This window comes from Bombina bombina, chromosome 6 (assembly GCF_027579735.1).
Source record: "Bombina bombina isolate aBomBom1 chromosome 6, aBomBom1.pri, whole genome shotgun sequence".
Lineage (NCBI taxonomy): Eukaryota > Metazoa > Chordata > Amphibia > Anura > Bombinatoridae > Bombina > Bombina bombina.
In genome coordinates, this window is record NC_069504.1 from 340,263,767 (window position 1) to 340,273,918 (window position 10,152).

General features: G+C 38.9%; 1 pseudogene; it reads right to left on the reverse strand.

The window, feature by feature from the left end:
* Positions 1-4,109: 4,109 nt before the first annotated feature.
* On the reverse strand, positions 4,110-4,245 carry LOC128665309 (uncharacterized; annotated as a pseudogene).
* Positions 4,246-10,152: the final 5,907 nt, after the last annotated feature.

The following is a 10,152-nucleotide window of genomic DNA, read 5'->3' on the forward strand; positions in this document are numbered from 1 at the left end:
TAGCCAAGAGAACTACTATTCCTCTCAAGGATAGTTCCTCTTCTATGTATGGATAAGAAACTGGAGGGTTATTTAAGAAAGATATTTCTTCATCAGGGTTTGTAGTGACAACCAGTTGCTAGTATTGCTCTAAGCTGGCTAATACTTTTATCTGTGATGCCAGTATGCAAGTTATTAGGCTGGGAGCCAAGATTTCTAGTTTCACTATATTAGCCCGCAGAGCCTTTGGTTAAAGTCTTTGTCTGCGGATGTGACTGCTAAATCCAAGCTTCTGTCTCTACCTTTTAAGGGTAAGACTTTATTTGGTCCTGGTCTAGCAGAGACCATTTCCATGGTTACTGGTGGAAAGGGAGTTTTTTTACCACTGGATAAGAAGAATAAACCCAAGGGTCATCAGACTTCTAATTCTCGTTCCTTTCGTAACTTCGAGGGACAGAGATCTTCCTCGTCTTCTAAATCTGAGCAAGAAAAGACTTCTTGGAGAGCTAGCCATCCCTGGAACAAGGGTAAGGAATCCAGAAAGCCTTCCCCTGAGGCTAAGTCATCATGAAGGGGCTGCCCCCGATCCAGTTCTGGATCAGGTAGAGGGCAGGCTTTCATTTTTTCAGCAGGCTTGGATTCACGACGTTCCAGATCCTTGGACAGTGGATGTAGTCTCCTAGGGATACAGGATAGCATTCAAGTATTGTCCCCCCCCAGGGACAGATTCCTATTATCAAGATGATCTGTAAACCAGGTAAAGGGAGAGGCCTTCTTAAACTGCGTAAGGAATTTGTCCTCTCTGGGAGTGATTATCCCAGTTCCTCTAGCAGAATAGGGTCAGGGATTTTATTTAAATCTTTTGTAGTTTCCATAAAGGAGGGAACTTTTCAGCCCATTCTAGACTTAAAGTCTCTCAACAAGTTTCTCAAGGTCCCGTCCTTCAAAATGGAGACTATTCATTCTATTCTCCCTCTAGTTCAGGAGGGTCAGTTTATGACCAATATAGACCTAAAAGATGCGTATCTTCATGTGCCTATCCACAAAGAACATTTTAAGTTCCCGAGGTTCGCTTTTTTGGATCAACATTTCCAATTTGTAGGCCTGCCTTTTGGCCTCACCACTGCTCCTCGAATCTTTACGAAGGTTATAGGGGCTCTTTTGGCTGTGGCCAGATCTCTAGGGATTGCGGTGGCTCCTTAGCTGGACAATACCTTGGTCCAGGCATCATCTTTTCAGTTGACAAGATTCCATACTATTAGCTATTCTCCACTCATGGGTGGAAGTTGAATCTAGGGAAAAGTTCCTTGGTGCCAAGTACCAGGGAATGTTGCAGGGGACAATCATAGACTCAGTATCTATGTAGATTTTTTTGACATAGGTCAGAAAACTCAAGCTTCTGGAGGCCTGTCATTCTCTTCAGTTCTCTGTTTGTCCATTGATGACTGTTTGCATGGAAGTAATTGGTCTCATGCAGGCATCCATGGACATTATTCCATTTGCTCGCTTCCATCCGATACCTCTACAGTTATGTATGCTCAATCAATGGAACAGAGACCACTCGGATCTCTCTCAGAGGATAGTTTTAGACTCTCAGACAAGGATGTCTCTGTGTTGGTGAATCTCCCAGGACCATTTGTCTCAGGGCACTTGTTTCCTAAGATCTTCTTGGGAGATTGTGACCACGGATGCCAGCCTGATAGGCTGGGGAGCAGTTTGGGGGTGCCTAAGAGCTCAGGGACTTTGGACTCAGGAGGATTCTGCCCTCCCTATAAATATTCTAGAATCAGCTTTAGTCCAGTTTATCAGATTTCAATCTGACAACATCACTTTGGTGGCATATATCAACCACTAAGGAGGAACTCTGAGCTTGTTAGCTATGAAGGAGGTGACTCACATTCTTCAGTGGGCAGAGTCTCCCAATTGTCATCTCTCTGCCATTCATATCCCAGGGGTGAGGGGTGGACAACTGGGAAGCAGATTATCTGAGCAGGCAGACATTTCATCCAGGGAATGGGCTCTCCATCCGGAAGTTTTCTCAATGTTACTCCTCAAGTGGGAATTGATGGCATATTGTCTAAATACCAAGCTTCCAAGAGATCCTCAAGCAGCTCTGGTGGACACCCTGGCAGTGCCATGGAATTTCGGTCTAGTTTATCTGTTTCCTCGGGTTGCCCTCCTTCCTCGGGTGATAGCTCATATCAAACAGGAGCAGGCTTCAGTGATTCTAACAGGACTTGGTTTGCGGACCTAGTGAGGATGTTATATCCCCCATGGAAATTTCCTCTGAGGAAGGATCTTCTACTTCGGGGTACCTTCCTCCATCCGAACTTAGTGTCTCTGAAGCTTACTTTTTTGGAGATTGAATGCTTAGTCTTGTCAAGACAAAGTTTTTCTGTCAAAGTTATTGAGACTATGATTCAGACTCGTAAGCCTGTTACTCGCAAGATTTATTATAAGGTATGGTGTAAATACCTTCATTGGTGTGGATCTAGGGGTTTTTCTTGGAGTCAGGTGAGAATTCCCCATATTCTGTCCTTTCTTTAGGAGGGCCTGGAGAAGGGTTTATCAGTCAGTACCCTAAAGGGTCAGATTTCGGCTCTGTTGATTCTTCTGCAGAAGCGTCTGGCAATTTTGCCAGATATTCAATCTTTTGTCCAGGCTTTGGTTAGAATCAGGCCTGTGTTTAGGTCAATTGCTCCTCCTTAAAATCTTAAAGGGACACTGTACCCAAATTTTTTCTTTTGTGATTCAGATAGAGCATACAATTTGAAGCAACTTTCTAATGTACTCCTATTATCAAATTTTCTTCATTCTCTTGGTATGTTTATTTGAAAAGCAAGAATTTAAGTTTAGATGCCGGCCCATTTTTGGTGAACAACCTGGGTTGTCCTTGCTGATTGGGCAGCACCAATAAACAATTGCTGTCCATGGTTCTGAACCACAAATTTGCTGGCTCCTCAGCTTAGATGCCTTCTTTTTCAAATAAAGATATCAAGAGAACGAAGAAAAATTGATAATAGAAGTAAATTAGAAAGTTGCTTAAAATTGCATGCTCTATCTGAATCACAAAAGAAAAAATTTGGGTACAGTGTCCCTTTAATCTGGTTCTTAACGTTCTGCAGCAGGCTCCATTTGATCCTATGCATTCTGTTGATATCAAGTGATTGTCCTGGAAGGTTTTGCTTCTGCTGGCAATTTCCTCTGCCCATAGAGCTTTGGAGCTTTCAGCTCTACAGTGTGATTCTCCTTATATTATTCTTCATGCAGATAAGGCAGTTCTCTGTACTAAATTAGGATTTCTACCTAAGGTGGTCTCGGAATGCAATATTAACAAAAAATGGTTGTTTCTTCATTTTGTTCTAATCCTTGCTCTAAGAAGGAGCAGTTATTGCACAATCTGGATGTTGTGCGTGCTTTAAGCTTCTATTTACAGGCTACAAAAGATTTTCATCAATCTTCTGCTCTTTTTGTTGTCTTTTCTGGTAAACGGAGAGGTCAGAAGGCCACTTTTTCTACTCTCTTCTTCTGGTTGAGAAGTGTTATTCGATTGGCTTATGAGACAGCTGGAGAGCAGCCTCCATAGAAAATTATGGCTCACTCCACTAGGGCTGTCACTTCCTCTTGGGCCTTTAAAAATTATGCTTCTATGGAACAGATTTGAAAGGCAGCCACTTCATCATCATTGCATACTTTTTCCAAATTTTTCAAATTTGATGTTTTTGCCTCAGCTGAGGTTTCTTTTGGGAGGGAAGTTCTTCAAGTGGTGGTGCCTTCTGTTTAGGTTCACCTGTCTTGTGTATCTTTCCCGTTCCATTCTGTGGACTCTAGCTTTGGTATTGGTTCCCACTAGTAATTGAATGGATTTGTGGACTCTCCATGCCATTGGAAAGAAATCATAATTTATACTTACTTGATAAATTATTTTCTTTCCTGGCATGGAGAGTCCACGATCCGCCCTTATTTTTAAGACAGATTTTTGTAAACTTTATGCACCCCTTTAAATTTCGGCCTTTGGGTCTGCGCATGTTGGGATAGCATTCATGAGCGCTTGGGATTGCACTCATCAGAATTTTTTTTTTTATGGGGATATTATTGTTTATTCTATTGTAAGTTCAATGCTATAATGGAGTGTTCTGAATTTGTCCCTAAATCTACCTTAGAATCTAAGTCCACTTAACACTTTCCTACCAATTCTAAGTAGACACTTTCGTAAATATTTCTCCAGTCACAAACTATAGAAATGATCCCTGAAAGTATAGTTTTTAAGTTAACAATATAAAAATTTAAAAGCATAGGTGTTTTTGGAAACAATTTTTTGCAGCATTTAAAAATGTTTACTTTCTTTGCAAGTAGATGGGAGTCAGTACCACCTGTTTTGTGTAACTATTTGATCTCATTGGCAGCACTCCCAAAGATGTATTTAAACTCTATTTTGTAAGATGTGCTAAACCAAACTGTAGATTTGTATTTAGAAAATAAAAAGGGAGACTGACCATTGGTTACAACACCCCTCCCAAGCTCAGGTGTACTCATAACAGTGTATTGAAGTGTATATATGTTCAATGACAGTGTAGTGAGGTGTATATACAATATGTATAATGACAGTGTAGTGAAGTGTATATTTGTATAATGCCAGCGTAGTGAAGTTTATATATGTATAATGACAATGAAGTAAAGTATGTATATATGTTCAATGACAGCGTAGTGAAGTGTATATATGTATTATGACAGCGTAGTGAAGTGTATATATGTATCATGACAGTGAATTGAAGTGTATATATGTATAATGACAGTGTAATGAAGTGTATATATGTTCAATGACAGTGTAGTGAAGTTATATATGTATAACGACAGTGTAGTGAAGTGTATATATGTATAACAACAGTGTAGTGAAGTGTATATATGTTCAATGAGAGTGTAGTGAAGTGTATATTTGTATAATGACAGTGTAGTGAAGTGTATATACAGGGAGTGCAGAATTATTAGGCAAGTTGTATTTTTGAGGATTAATTTTATTATTGAACAACAACCATGTTCTCAATGAACCCAAAAAAACTCATTAATATCAAAGCTGAATATTTTTGGAAGTAGTTTTTAGTTTATTTTTAGTTTTAGCTATTTTAGGGGGATATCTGTGTGTGCAGGTGACTATTACTGTGCATAATTATTAGGCAACTTAACAAAAAACAAATATATACCCATTTCAATTATTTATTTTTACCAGTGAAACCAATATAACATCTCAACATTCACAAATATACGTTTCTGACATTCAAAAACAAAACAAAAACAAATCAGTGACCAATATAGCCACCTTTCTTTGCAAGGACACTCAAAAGCCTGCCATCCATGGATTCTGTCAGTGTTTTGATCTGTTCACCATCAACATTGCGTGCAGCAGCAACCACAGCCTCCCAGACACTGTTCAGAGAGGTGTACTGTTTTCCCTCCTTGTAAATCTCACATTTGATGATGGACCACAGGTTCTCAATGGGGTTCAGATCAGGTGAACAAAGAGGCCATGTCATTAGATTTTCTTCTTTTATACCCTTTCTTGCCAGCCACGCTGTGGAGTACTTGGACACGTGTGATGGAGCATTGTCCTGCATGAAAATCATGTTTTTCTTGAAGGATGCAGACTTCTTCCTGTACCACTGCTTGAAGAAGGTGTCTTCCAGAAACTGGCAGTAGGACTGGGAGTTGAGCTTGACTCCATCCTCAACCCGAAAAGGCCCCACAAGCTCATCTTTGATGATACCAGCCCAAACCAGTACTCCACCTCCACCTTGCTGGCGTCTGAGTCAGACTGGAGCTCTCTGCCCTACCAATCCAGCCACGGGCCCATCCATCTGGCCCATCAAGACTCACTCTCATTTCATCAGTCCATAAAACCTTAGAAAAATCAGTCTTGAGATATTTCTTGGCCCAGACGTTTCAGCTTGTGTGTCTTGTTCAGTGGTGGTCGTCTTTCAGCCTTTCTTACCTTGGCCATGTCTCTGAGTATTGCACACCTTGTGCTTTTGGGCACTCCAGTGATGTTGCAGCTCTGAAATATGGCTAAACTGGTGGCAAGTGGCATCTTGGCAGCTGCACGCTTGACTTTTCTCAGTTCATGGGCAGTTATTTTGCGCCTTGGTTTTTCCACACGCTTCTTGCGACCCTGTTGACTATTTTGAATGAAACGCTTGATTGTTCGATGATCACGCTTCAGAAGCTTTGCAATTTTAAGAGTGCTGCATCCCTCTGCAAGATATCTCACTATTTTTGACTTTTCTGAGCCTGTCAAGTCCTTCTTTTGTCCCATTTTGCCAAAGGAAAGGAAGTTGCCTAATAATTATGCACACCTGATATAGGGTGTTGATGTCATTAGACCACACCCCTTCTCATTACAGAGATGCACATCACCTAATATGCTTAATTGGTAGTAGGCTTTCGAGCCTATACAGCTTGGAGTAAGACAACATGCATAAAGAGGATGATGTGGTCAAAATACTCATTTGCCTAATAATTCTGCACTCCCTGTATGTATAATGACAGCGTAGTGAAGTGTATATATGTATCATGACAGTGAAGTGATGTGTATATATGTATAATGACAGTGTAGTGAAGTGTATATATGTTCAATGACAGTGTAGTGAAGTGTATATATGTATAACGACAGTGTATAAGGACACACACATATATATATATATATATACATATATATATATATATATATATATATATATATATATACACGCATATATATATATATATATATATATACATACACACACACACATATATATAACCATAGTGATCCTCAATAAACAAGAACTAGCTTGTTAATACTTTGTTATTTTTGTATTAAATACAACATCATCTGAGCTTTATACAAGCATGTTTTGTATAGTAACTAACCTGTATTCTATAAGTAACAGTGAAACACATTCTCAATCTAATGATGTGAAGTGCAAAACATATATAGCATAATCGTGTATATCACCTATGTGTCCCCTAACACACTTAATAGCTAGTGAACATAACAAATATAGTGCCTAGTATTTTATTGCATCATGTCAGCCAATCAGCCATATGTTATGTATTAACGGATCACTTACGGTCCTTAACATAACATTGAGATGCGTATTGCATATTAGACTATTATATCCCCTCAGTTTAGGTAAAATCAAAAAATCTACCTGTTATAATCCTGGAGAGGAGGTCCGATTACTATAAAGTGCTGCCACATTGTGTCTAAGTGGCGTGCTGCTCGACGTCTCGTACTGACGTCATCTAAGGGGGACCTACCCCTGCTACAGTGTAGTATGGTTGCTATGTCAACCGTTAACAAAAACATATACACTGAAAAAGCCGGTGTTGGCTATGTAAACAGAAAGCACTGTCCGCATATTAAGTGAGCTTAGAGCTATATACCGGCCAAACTATTCATGATTAAGAAGCAGGTAACCGCAGTCAGGACCCATGGTCAGTGGTGACAAAACTGTGAGTGGTAAAAAACCAATATCCAGAAACAAATAATAATAGAGGGGGAATCTACAGTAAGGTATAACCAATTATTGGCAGCATTTATCTGGCGATATAGGGGCTGTGATCATAAAGGCTATCACCAAGACTCACTACCCCAGTGACATTACATGTGTGACTCCAGAGCCAGACTCACCACCCCAGTGACATTAGATCATGTGTGACTCCAGACTCACCACCCACCCCAGCGACATTAGATGTGTGACACTCCTGAATCACTCACCACCCCAGCGACATTAGATATTTGACTTGCAATGGCGACCCCCGACTGCAGTAGTTACGCCCCTGCCTCCTCCCACACACACAGTCAGCTCTTAGTGTGCGAGTGTCACGTGACAGCTGGCTCTTGCACACTAAGAGCTGTGCGGTTAGGAGACCTATGGGCTGGCCTGTAGGTGGCGCTGCAGTTAATGCAGTTTTAAAGTGGAAAGTACTTTTGCCTATACTTCTATCTATCTCACTGCACAGCATGTGCGATAGATAGAAGTATTAGGCAAAAGCCCATTCCACTTTCAGCCTAAAGATTAAAAAAAAAACTATTTTAATGTTTTTTATTCAAAACTGCAGTGGAGCCTGGAGGATTTTTTTTATTTATTAAACAAAAAAAATTTTTTTATTTTTTTTTATTTCTCACTCTTTTTTAGTTTTTTTTTTTGGGGGGGGGGTTTCACATGCTCAAGTGCTCCTATAGAGGAGCCTCCACTGGTTCAATGTCAGTGTAGTGAAGTGTATATATGTATAATTACAGTGTAGTGAAGTGTATATATTTATAATGACAGTGTAGTGAAGTGTATATATGTATAATGACAATGTAGTGAAGTGTATATATTTATAATGACAGTGTAGTGAAGTGTATATATGTATAATTACAGTGTAGTGAAGTGTATATATGTATAATTACAGTGTAGTGAAGTGTATATATGTATAATTACAGTGTAGTGAAGTGTATATATGTATAATGACAATGTAGTGAAGTGTATATATGTTCAATGACAGTGTAGTGAAGTGTATATATGTATAACAACAGTGTAGTGAAGTGTATATATGTATAATGACACTGTAGAGAAGAGTATATATTTGTTCAATGACAGTGTAGCGAAGTGTATATATGTATAATGACAGTGTAGTGAAGTTGTATATAAAATTCAGGGAGGTTCTCATTCTATTTTAAAGAGAAAAGTAGCAATGAGTCAGCCCATAAAGGCAAAGTATTGGGAAACCTTGTAAGCTGGTGACTGGCTAAGAAGAATATGGCCATCGGTGATTTTTGCAGGCAATTTTTGCAGAATTTCAAAAATTTTTTTTTTTTTGCAAGTGAATGTGTGTGGTACCCAGTTTGTGTGTGTGTGTATATATATATATATATAATAGTGAATGGCTAGGACTAAATAGCCTAGGCTAAAAACTGCATAAACAAAAAAATAAATAAGTCCCTGCACTCAATTGTAAGTATTTAAATTTAAGTTTTATTTAGTACAAAAAATAGAAAGTGTTTGGCAATACTCTGTAGTACCTTTAAAAACACATTAAAGACAGGGCATTCCCAGTCTAGTTAAAAATACAGTGCTAGCAATAACCATATGAGTTAATGCAGTGTAATGTCTGCAAGCTAACTGAGCTGAAATAACATGACAGTACAAACAAACACCTAGATTAAGAGTTTTGCACTATAGAGGGTGCGAAACAAATGCAACAAAAGTTGTGTTATTTTACCCACCATATCGCTGCCATTACGAGTTTCTGAAAGCCTCCTTGTGCATGCGATATGGTGGCGATAAGCTCCATACCGCACAAAAGCCAAGGGCTGAGAATACGTGCTTGTGCACGCTTTCCCCCATAAACATCAATGGGGAGAAGGTGTTAGAAAAAAAACTAACACCTGAAGTGCGGAATGGCAATCGCCGTAACGCAACCCCATTGATGTCTATAAGGGAAAAAAAAGTTACGTTTAAACCTAACACCCTAACATAAACCCTAAGTCTAAACACTCCCCTAATCTGCCGCCCCGGACATCGCTGATACCGAAATAAAGTAAATAACCCCTAATCTGCCGCTCCCAACATCACCATCACTAATAAAAGTTATTAACCCCTATTCCGCCGTTCCCCGACATCACCGCCACTAATTCAAGATATTAACCCCTATTCCGCCGCTCCCCGACAACGCTGCCACTATAATAAATGTATTAACCCCCTCTGGCCTCCAACATCACCACCGCTAAATGAACCTATTAAACCCTAAACCGCCAGCCCCCCACATTGCAAACAAACTAAATAAAACTATTAACCCCTAAACCTATCAACTCCCTAACTTTATATTAAAATACAATATCCCTATCTTAAAATAAATAAAAACTAACCTGTGAAATTAAAAAAACCTAAGTTTAAACTATAAATTAACCTAACATAACTATTATACTAAACTATAATACTAAAATTAAAATAACTACCAAAAAAAAAAATTACACATTAAAAAAACTTATCATTACTAAAAAAATTAAGTATAAAATTACAAAAAATAAAAAATACAAAATTACGAAAAATAACAAACGAAATGATCAAAAATAAAAACAATTACACCTAATCTAATAACCCTATCAAAATAAAAAAAGCCCCCCCCAAAATAAAAAAGCCCTAGGCTACA